A 21,067-nucleotide genomic window follows, 5' to 3' on the forward strand; every position below is an offset into this window, starting at 1 on the left:
TACTGGGGATTTTGATAAATGCTGAGTAATTGCATCACTCCTCTGCCATAAGAATCTTGCAGCCTCCCACGGGATCATTAGCTGCTGACGGATTTGGAGTGATGAAGCCTAACTCGGTGGGTGGTCCTTATCTGAGAGTCAGGAAACAGGGCCAGACCCATAAACACCCGACTCACCACAGAGGAAGCACCCGCGTATCGGAGACCACACCCTACGTCTCGGTAAACCTTTAAATGTGCCAAAAATATGAGGAAAAAGAAAGGAGGGGGCCCATGGGGCTTCATCCACATCTTTCATTCTCACAGCACTTCTGGGCAGAGGAAAAACAACGACCCAGATTGGATTAATTTCCACGACCGGTCTGTTCCAGTAAACATCACCGTGCACGCAGGCGCCGTCAGATCACTGCGATCAGCGTGCCCGCTCCACGCTGACACCATAAGAATGGCAGCACATGTGTTCCTGAGTCACATCATCTGCTTAGCAACATGCACGCCGGGGAGAGTAGGACAGAGCGATGTGATTGGGGGAGACCGGGACCCTCAGGACACAGAGCGCTAATTGCAAAGCCGTTTTCCTTTTTTTTCCCCCTCTCCCCCTCCTCCATTTTTAACAGATGCAATACGCCAGCCACACAAAAAGGGTTGCATAACCGGATTTTACAGCAGATACCTCCTCCTCCTCTGTGGCTCTCCCTCCATTTCCATCCTTTTATGCACTGCTCACCACCACCACCTCTAACCCATCCTCTTCCTAGCAACTGCATCGCTTCCTCTCCATCCTCAGCTGGGGCTGAGCCAGATGGTTCTGATACTATTTTAGAGATTATGCACAGACAAAAGAGGGAAGGATTCTGCTATTTTGCGTGTTTTCTTTAGAGCAACACACTTTTAAACGTGTGTATTTGGGACACAAACGAGAAATGCTTTGTTAATTGGTTTGAAGGCAGAGTTGTTGACCCGACTGGAGTCTTTGGCAGGCCCGACAAAAGGGCTCAGTGTGGCCAGCCTTTGTGCTGCCGAGCTGTAGGAGCGGCTTCCATATTGGGACAATATGCGGCGTGACCTCTGACCCTCCTCGGAGGCGGTGGCCGGAGACCACTCAGAGATTTGCGATCCAAAAACACAAAGCGTCCCAGGCTCGCACACATCTACAAATAAGAGAGAGAGGAAAAAAAACAACATGTTGGCACAAGTAGACAACACACACATGCACACCAACTGTTTCTTTTCGTTCATCAACCCTCTGGGCCAAAAATTACACATGCAAGCGTTTTGCTGTCTGACGGGGGCAGGGCAGACTTGGCTGGGTGATCTGAGAATATTTGCAACGCATACACACACACAGTGACTGGTGATTACACTCTGTAAGGGAAGGCGAACATGAAGTATTTGTCGCCACAGGGCCAAGACGCAGAAAGGGGGTTGGGGGGAAGAGCTTGTTGTGCTGTGTGGGGAGATGGGAGGGAACGAGACATAGATGTTAGAAGACGTTTTGTTCAGTACAGTTTCCACATCGGTCCCAGAGGAAACAAAGACAAATTATGCAATGTTAATGTTACTCAACCCTGATTACATTTTTTAGTTTTTTCTGTGAACACCAGGAAAAGGGTGTGCATGCATACATGTACAGTTTTTATACTTTCCCCCCCTTTTTTCCCCCACTGATAGAAGTGCACGTCTCGAATTGGAGAAGCAGACTCACCGTTGCACTCTTTCCATGTTTGGATGACTGCATCTGCCGTCCGCAATAACTCTCAGAGTGATGCTCAGTGTGCCGAGCGTGTTTTGATGCTTGTGTGCTTGGTTAGAGAGGGTGATAGGAGGACAGTCCAGAAATAGAAATGTTTCATGAAAACATCAGAATGGAGAATCATTTCACTGTAAAGACTAGTTTCATAATCGCCCTGGAGGAAGCGAGGCTTGTCTGTTCCATTTGAGCTCCCTTTTGTTGCCCTAATTCACTTCTGCAACTCGAATGTATTTAACCCAGTGTCAGCTCCGACTACCCTCGCTCCCTTATCGTAGCCTTTTCTCCTGTCAGGTTATGTTTGTTACAAAAGAGTTGACTTTATTCCTTTTTTCCCTTTATCCAGGAAGCGCTGTGAACATCAGACGTATGATGATTGCTGGGTTACAGTATGCGAGGAAGCAATCATTTTCTCTTTGAATGCCGGTCAAGAGCATGAGCCATGAGTAAACAAGGTGTGGCTCGGTGCAGATGATTTTTAGACAACTCATTTTCCTGACCAATCACGGTCTGAGTCATTCTGTTTTGGAGGATTCTCCCAGGATTTGTGTACAGTCCTGACAGCAGCCCAGTCTCACAGCCTTTTTTGGCAGGATGCTATGAAATAGACTTGTCAGGTCTCAGGACACAACAGAGAATGTTTATGTAAGAGGTCGGAAATAGGCCGCAGATTTTGTCATGTTTAACGTTAGTCATGAGTTCACCGCAGCGTCAAGCAGCCATTCAATGTGGCCCCTTTTTTATTTCTTCCCGAGACACCGCTTATTTCTTTTTATCTTGCTTCCAAAGAGCCAGACTTTCTTATGATTTTCTTTTTTGTTGTTGTTGTTTTACAAGAGTGTTCTTCAGGCTTGCTGAAGTTCTTTAAAGATTTTTTTTTAAACATTGGCTGCTTTTCAGTCCAATACTAATACTCGATCATTTTCACCAGAATGATTTTTAAAGCCACCTAACTCTGACATACGAATCGTTAAATTAAAGGCTCCTAACGCAAAAGGATGAACCAGTGTTGTGTCTACAGACAACAGACAACTTAGCAAAGAGCAAGCAATTATAAATAGGATCTTTAGGCTGTGACTAGCAGCCTGTCTTAAAAAGCACTGTTCACTGAAGCCTCATCAGAAATGGCTTCAGTGGAAGGGTGGCTTCTTAAGGGAAAAAGGCTGAGGTATGCTAAATTACACAAGAATTGGACTAAAGATAACAACTGGTCTCATGAAGTGATTAATTCAAACGTGACATGTTTAGTTTACATCACTGTCAGTATGTACGGAGGTAATCGGGAGAGCGGTACAACAGTGAGTATCCAATTTATAAAACACAGTGGGGACTCTGTCATCATTTGGGTTAGTATTCCAGCTAATGGTGTTGGAGAGCTTCTCAAAATCGATGGAATTACAAACTCAGAGAAGTACCATCAGATTTTCATCCACAATGCAATACTATCTGGAAAGTACATGATTGGCAACAGCTTCATTTTTCAGCAGGACAATGATCCCAAACACACTGTCAGTGCAATAAAATCATACCTGGGTAGAAAAAACACACAATGGAACACTATCAGTCATGGATTAACCTCCCCAGAGTCCAGACCTCAACTTTATTGAAGCAGTGCAGGATCATCTGGACACAGAACAGAACAAAAGGCAGCCGACATCCAAAGAAACGCTCTGAATGTCCTTCAAGAAGCCAGGAGAGAGAACTATTCCTGAAGACTACTTAAAGATTTCCTAAGAGACTTCGGGCTGAGGAGTAATGGTGGTCATACCAAATACCAAATACCACACCAAACTGTCTTTGGTGTTAGAGCTGCACAAACTCAATTTTTGCCTTATATACTTTCCATTTATGGTTGCACACATTTCAATAAATTGCTGCACTAATTTTCCATTTTTGTAGCAGAATATAAAGGAATGAGAGGAGGATACAGTAACTTTTACACAGCACAGTACAGCTATGCTAACACTGCTGTGAGACTAAGAGTTTGCTAACACCAGCATACTAAAAAAAAAGCCCCTCATAATTACAATGCTATCGTGTTGATGTTTACCAAGAATAACTACACCATGTGTGCCAGAATCTTAGTCAGGAGTATTAGCATGCTAACATCTGCTAAGTTACCAAAAAAAGACCAACCGATAATTTTTCTGGCTGTTTCTGAAAATTCGAGTGAAATTACAATTTTTAACAGAGTATGTTGCTGTATGTAAGTGTCTAACACAATGTCCCAAAGAGGTCATCCTTATTGTGGCAAAGCATTTCATGGCATCAGACAGAAATATGTTTTTTCTCAACATTCTGTAGGCTTCATTCTTCTGTCACTATGAATCTCTCCCAGATTTCTGTCTAGTAGCTTTTAAGAAACTTCAGTCAGCGCCTGGTGTGAATTACTCACATTATGGTGCATGCTGAAGCGACTAAATCACATAATTGACTCACATATTTCATAACATGAATAAACAGCAGCATCTGAGAAACGCAGCACTTCACATGCTGCATTATTATTGCACAGCCAGGCAGTAAATTCCACAGCGGTGTCTCTGTTGACCTGATAAAATGCCCCTTTCATCATATACGTGCAGCATATTGAATATGTAAACTATCTTACACCTACCATCACTAGCGTCTTCACTAACATGAAAGCTTTACACTGTAAGCTGTTAATCACTGGGATCTACTTTCTTGCATACAGAGAGACATCTACAGTAACTCATACAAATATAAAGGCACTGTCAAGTCTTCAGAGTGTTTCATGCAGCTAACTGAGATTAAAGTCAGGCTAATTTTCACAGAACACAATGCTTTGTTTCCTAAAAATAACCCACACACAACTGCCCAAAAAAGAAAGGCACATTGATTATCAAATGCCTATTACAAACCCATCTCACCTCACCATTCATACACACACATACACACATACAACCTGCTAACCCAACCTGGCTCCAGCCTCTACATCGGATCAATGCAGATCCAGATCAATAGGCTTATTAGAGCTGCAGTTGAGTGGGGAACAAAGCCGATTAGCTGAGTCTCCACAGCCTGTCCCCTTAGGTTGAAAAGAAACAGAAGGGTCACCAGTCACAAGGTCATTGTGGAGCTGGTGGGTGTACAAACTGAGGTGGGCCGACACCCTCCTCTCAGCACTTATGATTAATATAGTTAGACTCTGGGAGACATTTATCAGCACAAACCCAGTGATCATGTTTGGTTCACTACTTTACCTGCTGCTTATGCTAATGTATTAATATAAACAGCTATACCTAAAGTTATTACAAAAATAGACCTAAAGATAGGCTAACAACTAGCTAGGTGTTTTGTTATATTTGCAAAAAAGCAGATTGGCGAGGTGTGAACCGACTGCACATCTGTCAGTAGTAATCTTGATATAAGACATTTATCGTCCCAACAACGATATATATCAGAAATTTTTTACATTTTCTGTAAATTCTGTGAATCTCGGGCAACTCGATTTGCGTGAAGGTTTTTGGCTTTTTTTTTAGCTGGTCGTGTATCTGGAGTCAAGTGTTTTGATCGATGCATGAAACTATATATTTTCAGACAGTTTCTTTGTGAGTATTTATTACACGGTGTGCTGCGGGGAAAAGCCTGTTCTAATGTTTGATTCTAAGTAGTGGTGTGCGGATCGATATTGAAATATCGATTCTTCCGATACCAGTAATTTATTATCTAGAATCGATTCTCATATTAAAATATCGATACTTTAGTACTTTGGGGTAAATTTGTAGTTTTTCATTAACAGGAACACCGTGGAAAGAAACTATATCATTCGGATCGTCTAAATTGGAAGGAACTACTTCCTCTCTTTCATTGTCATATGCGAAATACGGCTGTATAAATGTGTGGCAGCCCCTTGGCCTGCACACTCACAACAATGGCTGAGCATAAACGGAGTCATGTGTGGACGTATTTTACCTCAACAAACAGCCAAGATGCGGTTTGCGATACATGTGACAAGATAGTGAGGTTTTGTGGCAACACCACTGACCACTGACCTCGTATCACAGAATATGAGGAGCTTATGTTGAGGCGAACTGAAGAGGAGGAGATCGAGGGACAGGTGCTGCTAGGGTGAGACAGACGTCTCTCACGGAGTCCTTTAGTGCTGCAGGCAGGCAACATGTTGAAATAGCGCACAACTTCAGGTTTTTATTTCTATATTATAATTCTGCATTATTAAGCAATAAGAACAAGTAGTCTGATGTCCTGTAATCATTATGAAGCTATATTATTACAATTACATAATACAATTATATATTGTATTATGAAATACAATGAAACATTAAGTTTTTGTACAGAGTATCGGTATCGGATCAGTATCGTCAATACTACCTTGAATCTTACTTGGTATCGGATTGGAAAGGAAATAAGTGGTATCGCTCATCACTAATTCTAAGGTTTATTTTTTAGCACCTGTCGGCTCTTTTTTGCTTCTCATCCGTAAACACTCTGCTACTCTTTCACGTGATTCAGTTTATTTTGAAAAACCTCAACAGGATCTTCAGCTTTATTGTGAAAGGTTTATGTGGAAAATACACAAGCAGACGGTGGAGCCACCGGATGGTTTTACCGTCGTTGTTGCTCATGTTAACGCATAAAAACAGTCGCTTGTCGTCCGTAGTGTGATTATTTTAAATATAAGAGAAAGAGAGAACTGTAGGAAATTAATACTACAGTGTCCATCAAAACGATGAAAAAATATTGCCGTAAACAGTTTATTTTGCGACACCACGAAACAAACAATAGCGTAATATGAAACGGTAGACGTTTTCATATCGTCATCCGATATATATCGTTATATCGAACAGCCCTATCTGCCATTCAATGAATCCAGTCAGAAAATATGACATGAATGTCGCTAAAGTCTGAGCCAGGCTAATTTTTGTTACCAAAGAACATGTCTGAAAACCTGCCAAGTGACACCGGGACTATGTGAGCTCTGCTTCTATAGGCGTTATAGAACAGCATACACAGAGGGCATGAAAGAGCCGTATTCATGCTTTCAGGGTAATTTCATCATGATGGGAACCAGAGGCCTCATAAAGCTTTTTTAATGGGCTTTCAGCGACTAGCATGACCGCTCCATGGTATGGATCTATCTTTGAGTACTTCCATTCAAGTGTACTAATTGATAAGACGGAGACAGGTTTAAAAAATGGAACACAAGCTGAATACATGGCTTGTAAAGAGAGAAACACGTGAAAAAAGAGACAAGATAAACACTGGGTTTCGTGTAAAAACAGAGGCCACTGTGTTTAGTTGGAAAAGGAACTTTTCCACCTACTACTATGTGCAACTGTAGATGAATGTGCTGCTCTTTCCCCCCCTTTTCCACAGAGACCCAGGCCTTATGGTCTGACCCCTGCTTTGTGAATAGGCTTCCTGCACTGTACGCTGTATCCTGAGACTAGCAGGGGGGAGTAGGACTGTCTTCTCTGACCCCACCTCCAGCACAAAGGCCATCTTTGACTGGGAGGCCTCGTAATGAGTTGAAGGCAGAAGTGGAGCAGAGGCTGGGGGAATATCTGATGACTAAGGGGCTGTGAACACCACTGTACAAACTGTGTGATTAATGAATGCAGCCTCATCACATACTGGCCTTCACCCAGTGCACTGAGATCATCACCTCCCCTCCCGTCTCTCCCGTCGCGGCCCAGATTTATTTGAAAAAAGGAAGCGTATGCTTTGACGTATGGATTAAACCCTTCCAGCGAGGCAAACTTGCATGTCTTTTAGGTAGTTGTTATAAAGTCAGTGAGGTGTGCTGAAGTGCGATATTGATCTGGAGCCTCATGTCTTGTGTGCTTGCTCGGGATTTATTTGCAGCTGCTGTTACTGGAAATGGATCCCTGGAGCGATCTGGATTCAGCTGATCCAATTAAACGCTGTGAATAATTGATCTGACAGTGAAACTGAGTCCTGTCACATGGGAGCAGTGACATCATCATTTAAGGGTTGAAATGGTACTCCTGTGCAGCTGGACTGCCCCGGGTTGTTTGTTCCACAATCAGTTCACTGTATCTGATTACCGCCTGTGAAGGACACTAAGCAGACCATGAGGACACATGGGGAGGTTACACTGGCATTATGAGGCTCGGCGAGACTGTGCAAAGACAACAGACTCACTGATAGCCGGGGCTCGAAAACTCGTGAGATTGTCACATGCTGCAGTACGCGAGCATGAGTCCATGAGTCGTCCGGTTACGCCGGCAAAATTTACTTTCTGAAATGGAAAACAAATCTTTCTTTGTTTCCCTTCTAATAGTTTGTCTTTCATTTAGGTTGTGTGCAAGCTGTTCTTGCTTTGCGTGCTACGATAGCCACGCCGAAAGAAGACCTCCATATGAACCAGATGGACTCTGCGTGGGTTGATTATCTTCCTGGCCATGAAATAAGGTGCAAATAGGAGCCATCTTTGGCCTCGACCTTGGAGGAAGCTTAGACTGTAATATCTAATGAAACCCCTCCAGAGAGGTCTGCTCCTACTGCTCACTGCTTTTTCATCTAGGTCTGTACCACAAATGAGAAAAGGAGGCTGTTGAACATTCAACATCTTGTCTGAATTAGACTCTAACCCTCGGTAAGGAAACGGAGGTGGTGGTAGTGGTGGGGGTTGGGGTCTCCATGTCTCCATCCTAGAGAGAGAGAGAGAGAAGAAAGGGTAGGTGTGGGGTCCCACTCACAGCTGACTCTACTGCTGCAGACATTTTGCCGGGTTGGCACTTATAAGCCGGTCGTAGTGAACTCAGAGGCCCGATGAAATCATCCAGAGTGTTTTCCCCACGTGGTCACACAGTCATCATTTATCACCGTGTAAAGTCCAGGTTTGTAAACTCAAATTATTGCTATCTGACTGCAGACTGCCTCGTCTACTGAGCCTGATTCAGACAAAGGCATGACTAGTTTGTTCCCAACAGGCATGTGGTTCCAATCTTATTATTTTGCCTTGTATTTCTAGTTTAAAAGGACCATCCTTTACCACTTAAATCATGAAAGGAGACTTCGAGTTAATGTTAGTGCTCCAGATATTTGCTCCAGAAATCAAAACCAAGCATGGGGCTTTTTCCTTACTTCTATTTTTTTTAGAGGATTCTTACCACTCTTATTCATCCATCCATCTTTTTAACCGCTTATCCAGGTTAGGGTGAAGCCAAAACCTTCTTGGTGTGCTAACCACTTGACGTACTTCTGCTTGCTTTCCTAGAGAAAAGTTTTTGTAGCTGTTGCAAGCACCAATTAAACTTTTGACTTCCCCTGTTTTCTTTCCATCCTTTATTTAGCTGCAGCAAACTAATCGACTCTTAATGTCACTATAAGCTCTGTTTCACTGAACAAGTGGGAAATTTCAGCATAAACTCATAGATTAGCTAAGTCAGCAGGATGAACCAAAATGTGAATTCTTTATTCTGTCACCAAATAAAAGGACGAAAAGGTGAATTTCCAATGAAGTGATGGAACTATTATGTAACCTAGCAGCTATCTTTAAACATATTAAGCAAAGTACAGTGTGTTATCATGTGCAAAGGGCTGGTCAGCTGAGAAGCGTATTCTCTATAAACAGATATCTGCTGGGACTATCATGAGATTAGATTTTCACTTCCTAGTGTTTGTGGTCAAAACTCATTCATGATAACGGTGCTATCTTTAGAAAAATTAAACAGCAGGAAAAAGCAATAATCCTGTCATTAAAATTCATTTATAGCTGAGTTTGTGGAGTGTTCATGGTGCAAATTAAGAACTGCAAAAAAGAATAATTAGACATGTATTTTAAATTATTAGTAAATTTCAATACATTGTTATGGCAATATTCCAATTTTTTGCATATGAAAATGCAGAATCCATAAGTAAGGGATCAGAGTTTTTGGCTCCAGAAGCTTTTCTTGTAGTTTAAGTTCTGTTGACCAATCACGTTTGATATCTCCCAGCCATCAGCTATCCTCACAGAGGTTTAGCTTTTGATTATAGCTTGTGTTAATTATACCTTCAGGTTCTGCTTTCATAAATGATGATTGCCACATGGAGCAGGAAGTCATGAACCACATATCCATTACTCAGATATCCAGAAGTCCAAACAAAAGAGAGCCAGCACACTAGCTGATGGGTTTTGAGACTGTGAGGAGAGTCTAGCCTATTCAGACACGTATATAGCACTTTTATTTGCAAATTCATGGCCAAATCTATAGCTTACAGTAGCCGTTTGTCAATAAAAGTAGTCTGGCTGGTAACCTCTCCAATGTTGACTGCTGGGTGGCTTCAAAGAAGGTGGCAAAGATAAACTTGATCCAAGTTTGCTTTGTTTTTTACCTGTTTGGCAAAGGTTGGGTAAAGCAAACAAGCTACACAAGGAAACTACACATTTCTCCACGAATTGAGCCATTGGAACCTAATGCGGACAGTGAGGGGACCCTGTCAGTTAATTAGAAGAGGGAGGTGACGGCTTCATCCATCACCTTACGTTCCCCCCTACCCCCCGAACATCAAGTCCAATAAGAAAATCTCCCTCATCTGTCAAATCGCACCACATTTCCAACAGCAAGGACCACAAATGAGTGGAGAGCTGGAATGAAATCTTTCAAGCAACACACTCACATGAGCTCGACCTCCCCGGTAAAGGTCACGCAGTGTTACCATAGCAATGGGGAACACCACCGGTGTGTTAAAAAGGTAGCCAGGAGGGGTTGTGAGGGAGGGGGTGACTAAACTGAATCCATGGCTAAGGAATTTCAATGGGTGGGTGAGGATGCGTGTTGAATCTTAAAATATTCGCTCTAAATGAAGTCGCAGTAGCTGCGCCTCTATTCATTACACCGCTCTGATGTTCTATAACCATTAACATCTGTTAAAGCCCAGTACGCACGACGACACATCCAGCTCTCTGGACAAGGAGGGTATTTTTAGACGTGTACTCATTACTGCTGAGAGATCATTTGTAAAATGAAGGACGGGGAAGGGAGAAGCAGGCCAATAACACCGTGAAAGATGGCATCCATATTCAAATACCTGAGAAGCGAGTGGATTTAACTAGTAGTGAAAGGGGGCGAAGGTGAGATGCGGCGGCGGCGGTGTTGGCGGTGGTGGAGGGCAGGCCAATCAAAGATTCTGAGGAGGCCAACGCAATAAAATAGTCAGGGCAAGGTCGAGAAAATTATACAGCACATTATCCAGTATCTGGATGCTTCGAGCTCCGCTTCAGAAATATAGACAACACATGTAACCTGTAACTAATTACACATGCTCATAACGCTGCTATGTTCTCTGGACTGAATCCATTGTTCTCTCGCAGATCAGCATTCCTCTGGTAATGCAACCGTAATTCAAATGAGCTCGTCAGCTCTATTAGCAGAGTGGTTATCATTCAGGATCAGGCGCGGTATCGATTGTTCCATTATTCGCCCCCCTGAAATGATATATATCCTACAGTCAACATGTGCCATATTTCCTGTTTTGGCCATACAGTGGTGATATTGGATTGTGAAAGGGTTATCTGTTTTTCTATAAAGGCATTCTGATTTAATTTGTTGCAGGAGGGAAAGTGCCATGCAATCCGTCTCCTTCTCCAGGTAGAGGTTAGATTGGATAAGAATATTGTGCCATTATCTTACAAAGTGAGGAAACAAACACAGATCGGGTGGTAGACAGCTCTACCTCTTCTCTTCTCCTCCAGGTTTTAGAATGGGACGTAGCCTGGAACAACAGTGCCCCCTGGTGGACCTGCTGCAGTGAGTAAACCCAGGTGTTTTTTCCTAAACTGAACATCATTCAGAATATAATGTTTATATAATGTAATCTGCATGGTGCCCTTAAATAAAGATTTGTCTGATTACAGCTGTGGCACTGAATTAGTCTAACCAAGTCAGAAAAAAAAGGAAAATGAAACAAAGAGAGGCAGTCCAAATATGGCTTTTCTGTACCCTTGTAGTCCCACCAGGCTGCTGCTGGCACTGGCCAAATAGAGAAAAAAGGCACAATGGAGTGATGGGGGGTGGTCTTTGTTGCCAAAGCGTCCTTTGCTATTGCACAAGTAGAAGTGAGCACACCAAATATCCGAGTGCCACTCTACTGGGAGGCCAAGTTGGTGTGTGGCTCCAAATGGACTCGGCCAATTTGGCCAGTGACTTCCTGGGAGGTTCAGTGAAGCCAGACATTGTCCTCACAGGCACCCAGAACAGCAATGTAGCCAGGTGCTGAGAGGTCAATGATGGAGCGATAATATGATAATATTTATTCATGGAGGGAAATGGTAGCATCTGAGGAAATACAGCTTCATTCAGTTCAATTTTGTGGTTATAGCGCCAAACAGTGGCGTCAAGATGCTTATATATATATATATATATATTCCCCTCTCGCCCCTGCGGGTGGTCTATCCTTCAAGCTCAGGTCCTCTACCAGAGGCCTGGGAGCTTGAGGGTCCTATGCAGTATCTTAGTTGTTCCTAGGACTGCGCTCTTCTGGACAGAGATCTCGGATGTTGTTCCTGGGATCTGCTCGGGCCAGTTGCCTAGCTTGGAAGTCACTGCACCTAGTGCTCCGATTACCACTGGGACCACTGTTACCTTCACCACATCTTCTCAAGCTCTTCTCTGAGCTCTTGGTACTCCTTTAGCTTCTCACGTTCCTTCTTCCTGACATTGCTGTAATTCAGTATTGTTACGTCTATCACTACGGCCGTCTTCCTCTACCACCACTATGTCTAGTTGGTTAGCCACCACCATTTTGTCCGTCTGTATCTGGAAGTCCCACAGGATCTTAGCTCAATCATTCTCGACCACCCTAGGGGGCGTCTTCCATTTGACCAGATGTTTCTGTGCAAACCACTTGGTTATGGCGTTCCATGTATGCCCTGCATTCTAGCAAATAGAGAGAAAAAGCCCAACAATCAGACAGTCCCCTGTGAGCAAACGCTTGGCTAAAGTGGGAAGAAAAAACGTCCTTTAAACAGGAACACTCAGGGAGAAGCAGGTATATGCTGCAACAGACAGGCTGGGGGTGAGGAGAGGAACACAGGGGAGGAAAACAGGACAAAGGACAGACTGTGAAAGGGAGGCAGAGGTTACCAATAACTAATGATTGAATGTAAAGTGGTTTATAAACACACACAGTAAAAAAGGCGAGTGAAGAAGAAACACTCAGTGCATCATGGGACCATCATGGACCCTCGTTAAAGGGGTTCAGCCCGATGCAGAGCTGTTTCTGTTTAGTTTAGGATTATCTTTGAGTTATTTTTCCTTTTTTCCCTTTGTAAAGTCTTTGATTTCTTCTTTAGTTGGCTGCACTGTAAATATGACACATTAGATCACAGATGTGAAGGATATAATAAAAATACTGGCCTTCTGAACAGTTTATTTCTGACTCCACCACTCGATCAACTCTCACATGGTGACTGTCTCCCGAATCCAAACTGGGATATGGTTCCTCAGAAGAGAGACCTAGTTTCTTCGTTAGTGCTGCTTCTTTGTAAACAGGTGTTCAAACTTACTTTTAAATGTTGCATTGGATTTGCATATAAAGGTCTTCTACAAAAATAATGTAATATACTGGTAATATAAAATATGACTACAAGGATTGGCAGTATGTCTGTGCTGTATGATTTCTCCTTAATTATGGTAAAGGCAGCTAGTTAGCTTAACATGGAGATGAGAAAGAGTGAAACTAGAACAGAAAGGTTTTCCTACAAATACCTCAAACCTACTTCATAAATGTTTAGCTATTCCATTTGAAAAACAAAAAATCAGTGCTTGATTCGGTGTAATGTTTAAAAACAAAGAAGGTTTTTTTTAATCCTATCAGCATTTTATCTGCTCTAAAGCCATAAGCGATAAATGCCTCAGTGTAACTAAAGAAGTGGTGCATCTGCTTTTCACAGCTTCAACCTCTGAATGTACATCTGCCACCCACACCTCAAGAGCCTGCTGATTTTATCAGGCACAGAGTCCTTATAAAGAGGATCCAAACAAAACAAAAAAAAATACTCCAAAGACATGCATGTGATGTCACTAACTAATCACCCAACATGCACTGCAGCATGCCCCCCTTCCAGTGAAACAAGGTACCGCTCATGTCTCTCTGTGTCGTTTGCTGGTGATAATACGGCACAGAAAGACTCGTAGGGACGACATTATCTCCAATGTTCTCTGAAGACTGACATGCCTGTAATGACCAAGCACAGCATGCTCTCTGTTGATAGTGCTTACAAACCTCAATTTGGGAGGTGGTGGGGGGACAAAAAAGAAATGCGGACGACAGGATGCCAAGTGTGATTCAGACCACAGGGTGTTGATTTCTGGGAAAGTGGCTCCGGAGGCTGGAAGTACGAAGACAGATGGCAACATGGTGCACCGATTCCCCTATGAGGCTTCGCACACAACAAGAAATCTATTTATGAGATGGCTCTCTGAGTGTAATGCCACTAATTTGGGTCTGATGAAGAACACAGGAGCCGAGTGGCAGCAACGGAGACTTTCAGCCATCTCTAAAAGGATTTTTGAGAGGCCAGATGTGGTGTGCAATGAATTTAATTCGACTGCATTCGTCCCTAAAGAGCATCTTATGAGGTTACACGGTGACTTTTATACACAGGAGCTACTGTCTGCCCTAGCATTCGTTACATTATTATGACCTTTGATGAAAATTTAGATATTTATTACGTCAATAAAAATATCAAGAACAGAGGTTAGCAATAGTTTGCTGCTTTAAATTTCCAACGCAGCAACTATTTTACTAATTAAAATAATTTTAAAAAAGAAATTTACAAAGATCCTGAAAAATATCAGCAATTGAAACTAACCCCACTGGAATCAAATGCAACCTTCAAGTGATGTACACACTCACACAACAATTGATTTGTTGTTTTCGGAGGTACCAGACAGAAAAGGCTTCTTTTCCAATGAAGATCAATACAGATGTCTAGGGCAGCATTGTCTCTGAATGGATATGTGATCAGCCTCATTCCCCGACCCTCGCGGCGAATTACTTGCAGCGTTTGAAATCTTGAGTCTAGCTTTGTCCGTCGGTCCGCGGCTTCTGAAGCAACTCAACTATTAAATTACACCAACCAGTTAGGGACGATTTATGAGAAATTACTTTTTAAAGTGGGGAAAACAAGGAAACAGGCAACGCTGTGTAAATACGTGACTGTGTGATGAAAATTGCTGGTGGTATTACCTCCTCCATCAAAAACCTCCGCTATTGTGGTTAGCCCTTTAATCATAACATGCTTTGCGTCTGCAAGTAAGTCGTGATTTGCACTGCTGAATATTTTCCATGTGAGACCCCCCTCAAAGGAAAGGAAAAAAAACACAGTTAAAGAAAAAAAATGGAGTGGAGTAGATTTTAAATTCATCTTTAAAAACGTACAACCTGAGGGGACCTTTCACTTAAACGCGAGCTAACCCACTCACGCAGAAAAGAGGTTTAACAGCTCTCAAACACAAGACGGGCAGGGCTGATTGCAGGGAAGGAGGCAGAGTGTGTCTGCTTTTAGAGGCTGTGTTGGCTCGAGTGAAGCCAAACTGGACACAAATCATCTGGAGCACCATCCAGAGGGGTGGGCGTGTGGGTGGGTGGGAAGGCAGAGCAGATAAAACGAATCCTAAAAAGCTCCTGGCAGCTGAATAAAACAGCCCCAAAGGCTGTCTGTCATGGCATGGTGTTCAAGCGTTGGCCCCCTCTTTCTGTTTCTGGCTTTGTTCGTGTCCTGGTTTCACGGCGCCTTTCATCTCCCTTCCCTGCCTCTCCCATAGGTGCCTGCATAATTACTACTGACACAAAGAGAAGGAAGCAAACATGAATCCGCAAACATTACTAAAGTAATTAATTCCCGTCGATTCACTCTATCTTTCGATTCATCTGCCGGTTTGATGAGCTTGCCTGCTCCCCCCCACCTCCCCGTCTTATTTCCCCTGCAAAGCCTGCTAAAAGAACAGAGAAAACCCAAATTCATTGTAACTTATCATTCAAATTACGCAACAAAGTCACCTTGCTTGATCCTTTCAGCTCTGAATATTCTAATTTGTCAACTATAAACACTTCACCACACAGCCTTTAATAGCACGGAGGGGAAAAGCTTGAATCCTATCTCACGGCTTCAGTCTGCAGGTGCGGGGAGCAGAAGCAGATACTTCCCTGTGAATCATTTAATGGCAAATAAAACTGTAACTTCACAGTCTTTGAAGAAGTGCAGGCTGTCTGGTTTTCGCCACGGCTGTGATATATTTATGACAGCGACGAGGAGGATGTCTCTGTCCTCGATTTGGAAGAATCCGTCTAGCCGTAAACAACATTAGCGTTGGCGGTTGCAGTGGATGCAGTGTTGTAATCTTCAGCTCGAACCTTGTTTGATAAAGCCTTTTTCTCCGCAGAGCACGTTGGTTGTGGTTTAAGAAACCTTCATTTTCTTCTTCTTCTCTTTTTTTTGCCTTCTCTTTCTTTGTGCTTGCATGAGAAATCCACTCTAACATCATGATTGCATCATCTCACACACGTCTTTCCTGTGGGCATGAAATCGGCACAACAGCTGGGCTGTCAGAAGGTGTCGTTTTTGCAAAAAGGAAACAGGGGAATAACTGGCTGCGCAGGCTTTCAGAGGATCCTCCAGACACTCTGCCGCCTACCCCCCCCTCCTGCTGCTCTACGATGAACTGCTGAACTCCAGATGGGGCTGACTCTTTGACTTATTAAAGATTTACCAGGTGAGTTTGGCATCATTCTCTTGACCTTCAAAGCTGCAAGATGGGGGGGGCGCTGCACCAAGATGCCAAGCATTTGAGGACAAGAAGCCACCAAACGACTTCGTTGGATGGACTGTGTGGGGTGGCTGTCAACAGAGAGAAAGCACTATCATTTGTAGTAAATTACAAACCCACGCAGAGTGACACAAGGCAGCCTAAATCTAGTTGGTGTGACAGCTCCTTCAGCTGATGCACAAACGCACACCTGCCAAGAAAAGAGCACGCACGCCCACGCCTGTTTCTGGCTTTGTATCCACGTGCCAATAAAAGCAACAAAACACACCGATAGACCAATTTCACATGAAAAGCCACCAAATTTACGCAAATGGGGTATTCGTATTCTGCAACAACGGGACCATCTTTAGAAAATCATTGTAAAAAAGTATCCACAACTCTTTACAGTGAACATACCTTAGAGTTTAGGGACTTCAAACCAAGTCAAGAGGAAAAAGAGAAGCTCTGTAGCAGTGATAAATAGCAGCAGCTAAAATCGTGTGATGTGCATGATTACCTCTGACAGGCCTGCTCTCAGGAGACAGCGGGCTGGTATTTTGGAGGGATAAATATAACAAGTGAGAATGGATGGAAAACCTCCACTGAATATTTGGCTGACGTGGAGCCAAATCTGAAAAGTCAGTTGTCTTTGATTTGTCAGCGCAGTTATGGACCCGCCACAGGCTGGCTGGGAGTTCTCCTGTGCAATAGGTTTTATGTAACCAGAGTACCAGAGCTCAGGGGAGGATTCACAGTAGGCGTTAGGAAGAGGATGTAATGCGTGGACACGCCAGTTAGAGCTGAATCAGGTGGGTCTGAGTGAATGAGGTGTTTTCCTTTCAAATCACAGCTGAGATGTAACGGCTTGAACATAAAAGCAATGGCAGAACTTTTGTCCTGTGTTCAGTATAACCGCTCATTTATGGTGGGAAATTAAGAAAACACCAGCAAATGGAAAAAACGCTGCAAAAGCAAACAAAACACAACGGAAACAGAAAGAAAACAACCCGAAACGGAAGCGACAATAACGTGAGGGAACAGCGGTGGAATTTACAAGCTAACAGTATGATATGAATCATGTGATTAAAACACGCATTACCTCCATCTTTTCCTCCCTTACGACGCCAGTGAACCCCTCTCTTCTTTTAAGCGTATCTCAGTGCGATCCCTCACGTTTTGGTTTCTGTCACCTCCGCAGCGGGTCCGTCCTGTTGTTGCATCCCCAAAAACACTTCTGTTGTGTTTTGTGAGATGTTGTTCAATTTTACTCTCCTTTATTTGTGTTTTTTTTCCAACTTCTGTTGGGTTTTGTGTCCTTTTACAGCATTTTTCTATTTGCTGGTGTTTTCTTAAGGTGCAGTCCGTTTGACCTCTCGGGGTCACCGTACTCATTCATGTAGTAGTTTAACTTTTGCAAGGAAACAACAAAAGCCTTGGCTTTGTGCAATGATGACGCAAACAGGTCCCTTCACAACTTCTAATTAGGGCGACCTTTGAGCTGACGACACCTAGGGTAAATCTGACAACAGCCGGGGTTTGTAAAGACATTTCATACCGAGACCATGATACTGAATAACACAACACATCAAGCCTCAGAAAATCTTGATACAGAACTAGATATTTTTATATATGACTTCACTTATGGTGAAGATGGAACACTTTCTAGGATTCAGATATGCCTGGAAAGCCCCTGGAAAATACCACAGGAGGTGCTCACCATGTGTAGTGTTTTTATAAAGTAACCGAATGAAATCGCTAAATTAGAACATGTGCAGGAGACAAGACACTGATGTTTCCAGCTGTAGCCCTGTCCCTGTTTGACATCCAGTTAAAGGGTTACACTATAACTTAAAATGACTACCAGAGAGACTCCATGTTTAAACTCATTTACTTCAACTCCTGAATTCATTACCTGGGACTTCAAATGTGGATATCTAAGGATTCAGGGTGTGAAGCAGCTGCCTGTTGTGTCCTGCTAGGAGAGCTAATAAACGTGAACTGAAACAGTCCAATGGTCAGTAAAACCAAAAAAAGCCAGAAATAATGTACATGTTAAGAAAAAGTGCTGAGTGCTAATAATTTGCTCTTACATTGCATTATAATTTCCCCCTGCTCACCAGCCACTTCACTAAATAGACTTTCTCAGTTGCTTGTTACTGATAATATCAAATCAGGCGACTGCAAAAAGGCAGACATGTTTGAGACAGCAACAGGAAATCCAAATGTGAGCATCAGAATGGAAAATAAAGGATTTTCCCACATAAGCGTCTCTAAGGTTTACTGATAATGGTCCAAAAAAGAGAAAATCTCTTGATGAAAACGCTTTGTTGATGCCAGAGGTTAGAGGAGAATGGCCACACTGCTTTGAGCTGATAGGAAGGCACAAGAGCATCTTTCAGTCCACAAATAGAGGCTACAGTTCACACAGCCTCACCAAAACTGGGGAACAGAAGACTGGAAAAGTGTTGCCAGGATCTACGTGTATGAATACATAGTACAGAATTCAGAGCAACAAAGTTCTTGCAAGTTGTATAGTCATTTAAATCTTTTGCCGGCATGTAATATGACAGCATGCTGAAAAATCACGGGTATGGCCCTTTAAACCCTACAGCGTCCCTTGAGTGGAGTGGACAGTGGCTGGATGTGGTTCTGGAGAGGTGGAAAGCACAGCGTAAAAGCCAAGTGGAGCCTCAGGCAAGACACAGCATGCACTCATGCTCCAGTTAACCTGAGTGCACCAAAGGTTAAGTGAGCTATAATTTAACAGGAACTTCTGAAATATATGCATAGGCAGGGGGAAGATGACAAATCTATATCTCACCGGTCACATGTATTCTGAACTGTCACGTTTCATTTTGACGTCTGCAGGTGGGCAACAGCGTTGTCTTTGCAGCAGAGCCGATTTCTAAAACGCACAGAGCAAAGCAAACTCCGGTTGCTGCTTCTGAAATGAGGCTACGCACAGAGTAATCGTTTGGCCCGACCCCCGGGGACTGTGGGGAGACACTCTGACTTGTGAGTCCATTTTACCCCCGGCAACATGGTTCAGGCCACTGACTAGAAGCACTGCTTCAATGCCCACAGTGCTCTCAGAGGAAGTGACCTCAATACATCCAATAAGCCTGCTCGCAGAAGCGCGACAGCTGCAGAAGATTGGAGACACACCAGGTTTCTTATCTTAGATGCTGCTAAAATGAGAAAGTACATTGTTTTGGTGGTGTAAATGTCACAGGAAGAACAGCTCAAAGTTTTCTCATGCAGTCGCTATCTAAATGACATCTGCAGAGTAAAAAAAAGTCGACTGGCTTGAATAATTTTGGATCGTAATGGAAAAAATAAGAATTTAAAGGCAATGAATAGAAAACAGCAACAAAATTCTAATTGTGTCTATGTGCTTGTTAAAATCCACAGTAAAGAATTAATGATTTTATTTTCCCACTAATGTAAACCTGCATGATTCAATGTTTCTATAGCAAATAAGTGTTATCTGGGTAAAACGCAGACTACATAAGATGGTTGTTTGGGTTTGTGAATTCACACTGTTCACTACAAAGATGAAGCCTGATTGCAGCCACACACTGCGAAGGTGGCCCAACCTCAGCTCTGTGATCTGATAGTGAAGTGATGTTTGTGCACGGAGTGGTTTTTTTTTTTAAACTTTTAGATGGACACACACACGTACACGTTTTGCGTGTACTGATTTTATCAATAAACAGCTGCGTACCTACAAAACTGCTATTTGTGCAACTCTTTTTCCATTTGCTCACTAAGTGTGGTTCAGTTACACGTCACAGATCGTGATGCTTTTATGCATTTGAATGGATTCTAACAAAATGTTTTCTCACGCTCACTTACGGCCTTATTTTGCTTCCATACAGCACCTGTTTAGTCCTTGTAGTCGGGTCAGTTGTGAGCTTGCTTCTATAAATAAAGAGCCAAATATTTCACAGGAGATGCTACATATTGGGCTTAATCGGGCTGAGACAAACGTGCCTCCAGATCCTGCTGAAGTTATTCCACATCGTGAAAAGAGGAACTGTAATATTACTCGTGTCAGTTTGTGTGGTCAAAAATCTTTTAAGTAGCATTGCTAACACTTCTCAGCAAACACCAACAGCTGCAAGTTACTGTAAGTCTTTCATGAAGGCTACAAGAGTCTTCTCAAGGTCTAAGGAAGAAGATCAGTGAGGGAGGTTTAAAATATCCCATGTTCACTGCTGGGAGGATAAGGATCTGGATCTGCGTGGTTTCTTTCTTTCAGGAGCTTTCCCCCCTTTTACTGCTGCTGTCACAATGAGGTAGTGCTGTAGCTGATAAGACAGAAATCAGTCCTTCACCTATGGCCTCTCCACAGGCAGCAAGCAAATTTTAAGGCTCTTTGCACTGTGGAGATTGTTGAGGTAACATACTGAGCTGCAGGAGCTGATTTGTGCTGATTAGCAGGCCCATGTGACTGTGGGCACTGGGTCCAGGTGATTGTGTGGGATCCTGCATTTGGCACTTGTTACTGCTGTTTTCCACTGAGATGTTAATCATCCAGCATGCGCCAGAGGCATGATTAAATGTCACGCAGCTCCCTC

At 43.1% G+C, this 21,067-nt stretch overlaps 1 long non-coding RNA gene across 2 annotated transcripts in view; it reads left to right on the forward strand.

The window, feature by feature from the left end:
• The window catches only part of LOC120443329, a 62,444-nt gene that overhangs the window by 41,106 nt on the left and 271 nt on the right, over window positions 1-21,067 (forward strand). Inside the window, exons 3-5 of one of the 2 annotated variants that reach the window (XR_005615354.1) lie at window positions 11,292-11,327; window positions 11,432-11,486; window positions 16,280-16,418. This is a non-coding gene — a long non-coding RNA (uncharacterized LOC120443329). Of the gene's footprint in view, window positions 1-11,291; window positions 11,328-11,431; window positions 11,487-16,279; window positions 16,419-21,067 lie in introns of those variants that run through there. The other variant, XR_005615353.1, reaches the window with a different exon arrangement.

Source organism: Oreochromis aureus, linkage group 13 (assembly GCF_013358895.1).
Source record: "Oreochromis aureus strain Israel breed Guangdong linkage group 13, ZZ_aureus, whole genome shotgun sequence".
Lineage (NCBI taxonomy): Eukaryota > Metazoa > Chordata > Actinopteri > Cichliformes > Cichlidae > Oreochromis > Oreochromis aureus.